Below are 5,000 nucleotides of genomic sequence, written 5' to 3'. Positions count from 1 at the left end.
CTAGTTCGCTTTGTATGTATGTTCGTGCGTGTTTGTGTACGTGTGCAAAGTATTTTTTTTTCTTCTAATCACAAAATAATAACCTCAATGCCAGAGAAAGTTGAAAATGTTGCAGCCCAAACCTGCAACATTTTAAATACGTTCGTAAAGTCACTTTTTTCCATCGTTAATCGCTGTCATTTTTACTCAAATCGTCATCCTGCAGTAACTCTAGAAAGCGAGTTAGTTCCAGTAGTATTTTTTTTTTTTTGGGGGGGGAGGGGGGGGTGATTATTTATCTTGGTCTCTTAATGTCTCCCTGTTTCTGTGTATCTCTGTCTTTCCCATCTTCTCGTTTTCTTGTCCTGTCTGTTTCTTTTTTTCTGTGTCTTTGGGTCTGTGTGTGTGTGTTTCTTTCTCTCTGCTTCTCTTTTTATCTGTGTCTCTTTTGTCTCTATCTCTGCCTATCTTTTTCTGTGTCTCTTTCTCTCTCTCTCTCTCCCTCTCCCTCTTATTCACTCTTGGTTATACTGCTTAAGCTTCCATCTTTTTCTTCTCTCATAATTTCACAGGGGAACAGAAATGTGATAAGTACAATGATAATAATGATTATTATTATCATTATTGTTTTTATTATTATTATTGTTATTATCATTATCATTATTATCATTGTTATTTTTTATTATTATCATCATTATTACTATTTCTATTATAATTATCACTATCAATATTATTATCATCGTAACTATTATTATTGCTGCTATAATCATAACTATTTTCATTATAATCATTATCATTATCAAAAACTATATTAACTAAACCCATTTTCATTTTATTTCCAGGTACGTAACTCACGACTCCGGAAAAAAGTATGTATAAGATCAGTAACATGTAATTAATTTTCTACCCCCATCAATCACAGCGCTTCGGGTAGAGTAGGCCTATGGACTACGTGTAATTAAAAGGCACGTAATTATTTATCTTCATCCTCGATAGATGATCGACCTTAAAACGGGAAGAAAAGAGGAAGGTTGATGATTGATTGATAGATAGATAGAAACGTAGATAGATGAATTGATTTCGAAAATGCATATCGTACAAAAAAATAGATACGTTAGATTCACTCTTAAATTAATGGTAGAGGTATTCAAATTTAGTTTTTTGTATTTTTTCGTCATCGTTGAAAGTTATAAATAGATTCTAGAGTATTTATTACTAGTTAAGAAAATAGATAGTTTAAAGCAGGAAGAAATTCCGGATAAAACAAGTAACTCAGACATGCGCCCGTCCATTGGTTTTAAACCGGCATCTTAATCCTCTTCTTGCGGCACTCTCTTCCCTCCTGCCCTCCCTCCCCCCACCAGCCCTCCTACCCTCCCTTCCCTCCTATCCTATACTCTCCCAGCCCTCCTACCCTCCCTTCCCTCCTGTCCTATACTGTCCCAGCCCACACATCCTCCCTTCCTTTCTCGTATCCTACCTTCCCTTCCCTCCTCTTATCCTATTCTTCTTTCCCTACTTACTGTCCCTTCCCTCCTCCTACCCTCCCAGCCCCCCTCCTATCCTCCCAGCCCTCCTCCTACCCTCCCTTCCCTCCTCCTATCCTCCCAGCCCCCCTCCTATCCTTCCCTCCTCTTACCCTCCCAGCCCCCCTCCTACCCTCCCAGCCCCCCTCCTACCCTCCCAGCCCCCCTCCTACCCTCCCAGCCCCCCTCCTACCCTCCCAGCCCTCCTCCAACCAACCCAGCCCAGCCCCCCTCCCTCACCTTTGCTTCTCTGAACCGGATTGTCCAGGTATCCGGTAGCGGGCCGGGCACAGCCAACGACAGCGGAGTCCGGTTAACACCAGCCTACTTACACTCACCTACTTGCATTCACCTACTTACTCTTACCTACTTACAGCTACCTACTCACGCCACGTACTTACTCTTACTACTTGGAACTACCTATTTGAAATTATCTACTTACAACTGCATATCTGCACCTATCTACCTACAATTATCTATATACGACTACTTACTTATACTTATTACATGCATCTACCTACGTACATTTATTTACATACAACTACCTACGTACACTTAACTACATAAAGCTGCCTACTTACACTTAACTGCATACAACTTCCTACTTACCCTTAATTACATACAACTACCTATTTACACTGAACTACATACAACGACCTACTTACACTTATTTGCATACAGCTACCTTCTTACACTTAACTGCATACAAACAACCTACTTACACTTAACTGCATACAAACAACCTACTTACACTTAACTACATACAAACAACCTACTGACACTTAACTGCATCAACTACCTACTTACACTTAACTGCCTTCAAACAACCTACTTACACTTAACTGCCTTCAAACAACCTACTTACACTTAACTACATAAAGCTACCTACCTACACTTCCCTATTCAAACTAGTCTTACGCTTGACTGATAAGGTTTTTGATAATTTGATTTACGTGAAGGATTAGATTACATTTTAGGGTGTTTTTTTAAGAGACGTTTTTATAAGGACCGTTTTTTTTTAAGGGACGTCTTTTATGGTTCGTTTTTTAATTAAGGGTCGTTTTAGGGTTTTATTTCGCGTATTTAGCCATGGTTCTGCCTCTCATTTTTTTTCTTGATTCCTCTATCTATCTTAACTTTTTTCTTACCCTTTTCTTATCTTATTCGATTCCCGTCTTTGTTATATCTTTATCGTGTTTTTATTTATTTATTTTTTGCCGTTTTGGATTCCTCTCTCTGCCATGTGTGTATCTTTGCATCTGCCTCTCATTTGTTTTTTGTTTTTATTCATCTTTTTTTTATTCATCGTTTGTGTCTTTCATCCTTTTCTCATTCCTTCTCTTCTATATCTTTATCCTGGCATGTGTTTTTTCGCCTTTTTGGATTCCTCTCCTTTTCGCATCCTTATCTTTGCATTCTACACCTTTGTTTTTATTCCCCTTCTTCCAAACCTTTATTCTCGCCCGTGTCTTTCATCCTTTTGGATTCCTTTCTGTCTTACACCTTTATCCTTTCTCACGATTTTGGATTTCTATTTATTCCACATCTTTATCCCGTGTCCCTCACCCTTTGGCGTCCTCTCTCCCCTACATCTCTATTCCGTGTCCCTCATCCTTTGGCTTCCTCTCTCTCTCCTACACCTTTATCCCGTGTCCCTCACCCTTTGCCTTTCCCTCTCTCTCCTACATCTTTATCCCGTGTCCCCCCCCTCCCCCTTCGGCTTCCTTTCTCCCCTACATCTTTATCCGTGTCCCTCACCCTTTGGCTTCCTCTCTCTCTCACCTACACCTTTATCCGTGTCCCTCACCCTCTGGCTTCCTTTCTCCCCTACATCTTTATCCCGTGTCCCTCACCCTTTGGCTTCCTCTCTCTCTCTCTCCTACACCTTTATCCCGTGTCCCTCACCCTCTGGCTTCCTCTCTCTCCCCTACACCTTTATGCCGTGTCCCTCACCCTTTGGCTTCCTCTCTCTCTCTCTCTCTCTCTCTCTCTCTCTCTCTCTCTCTCTCTCTTACACCTTCATCCTCGCACATGTCTCTCCCCCTTTTGGCTTCCTCTCTCTCTCTCTCAATTACACCTTCATCCTCGCATATGTCTCTCCCCCTTTTGGATTCCTCTGTCTCGCCCTTGGTGGCCTCTTTCGCCATCCCTCCCTCCCTCTCGCCCCAAGTATGGCGCCGGGCCTCTTGCGCTCGACCTGTGATGGAATAACGCCATCCCCGAATAGCTGGGGCCTTGGACGGATGCTTGGCGCTTGGCTCTCTGTGTGTCTGTTTGTGTTTGTGTTTGTGTTTGTGGTTGGTTAGTTTTTTTTATAATTTTCTTTCTCTTCCTTTTTTTTCTCTTTTTCTTTCTCTTCTTTTTCTTTTTCTTCTTTCTATTGCTATTTCTTTATCTTTCTCTTTTTTTTTCTCTTTATCTTTCTCTTTCTCTTCTCTTTCTCATCTCTCTCTCTCTCTCTCTCTCTCTCTCTCTCTCTCTCTCTCTCTCTCTCTCTCGCTCTCTCCCTCCCTCCCTCCCTCCCTCCCTCCTCCCCTCTCTCCCTTCCTTCTTCCCTCCCTCCCTCCCCCCTCCCGCCGCCCCCTCCCTCCTTCCTTCCCTCCCCCCTCCCTCCCCCCTCCTCCTCCCTCCCCCCTCTCCCTCCCTCCCTCCCTCCCTCCTCTCCCTCCCTCCCTCCCTCTCCCACTCTATCGATCTACCCATCCCGTTTCCCCAAAGTCTACGAAAGGTAAACAGACCGTCTTCCTCAACTCTCATAAAGAAGAAGAAGAAGAAGAAGAAGAAGAAGAAGATGAAGATGAAAAAAAAAAACGATGCCATATTTTCCCGAAGTCTGTGGCACTCGACTTTCACGATGCTTTATGGCACTATTACGTGGCACCTCCTCTGGCACCCAGTCTCTTGGGCCTCGAGACTTACTCCCTCACTTCCTCTTCTCTTGATAATTCTTTCGAGTTTTATCATTTGTTCCCGTGTTCTGTGGAGTCGCTTTTGCTGGTGTTCTACTGCGTGTTCTATCTTGTGTGGTCTTGTGTTTATTTTGTGGGTCGCCTTCTCTCTGTTTTTGTTGTTCTTTGGAGATTTTGAACATCAGATCTGTTCTTATGATTTTTTTTCTGTATAAATTTTTCATGTTTTTTCAAGCCTCTTTTCCTGTTGTGTAATATTTTTTTCTGTCATCTGCATATTTTTGGTGTGTTTATCTACCCTATTTATTATTAATACGTTTGTGTTCCTATTAATGCTTGCGGTTTACTCCACTTTTCCCTCTTCCTATTCTCGAAAAAAAACTTCCTTTTTATATTCTAGAAAAATACATTCCCATTTCCTTTTTTCCCATTCTCGAAAGAAATAGTGTTTTCTTATGCTCAAACTAAAACCCTTTCTTTTTTTTTCCTATTCTTGAAAAAAGCCGCTTCCCATTTTGCTATTCTCGAAAACATAAAATACATTCCCGTGCCGGCCCGGTCCCCCTTTTCCTATTCTCGAAAAAAA

At 41.9% G+C, this 5,000-nt stretch overlaps 1 long non-coding RNA gene across 2 annotated transcripts in view; it reads left to right on the top strand.

Moving 5' to 3' along the window:
* The window catches only part of LOC122245778 (uncharacterized), a 72,766-nt gene that overhangs the window by 35,844 nt on the left and 31,922 nt on the right, over positions 1 to 5,000 (top strand). Inside the window, exon 3 of one of the 2 annotated variants that reach the window (XR_015190656.1) lies at positions 822 to 1,022. The exons of the other annotated variant lie outside the window; for it this stretch is intronic. This is a non-coding gene — a long non-coding RNA (uncharacterized LOC122245778). Of the gene's footprint in view, positions 1 to 821; positions 1,023 to 5,000 lie in introns of those variants that run through there. 2 annotated transcript variants of the gene reach the window in all.

Source organism: Penaeus japonicus, unplaced genomic scaffold, assembly GCF_977035675.1.
Source record: "Penaeus japonicus unplaced genomic scaffold, GWHDUDI00000001_assembly GWHDUDI00000037, whole genome shotgun sequence".
Taxonomy (NCBI): domain Eukaryota; kingdom Metazoa; phylum Arthropoda; class Malacostraca; order Decapoda; family Penaeidae; genus Penaeus; species Penaeus japonicus.
This window is presented reverse-complemented; position numbering and strand designations above follow the sequence as displayed.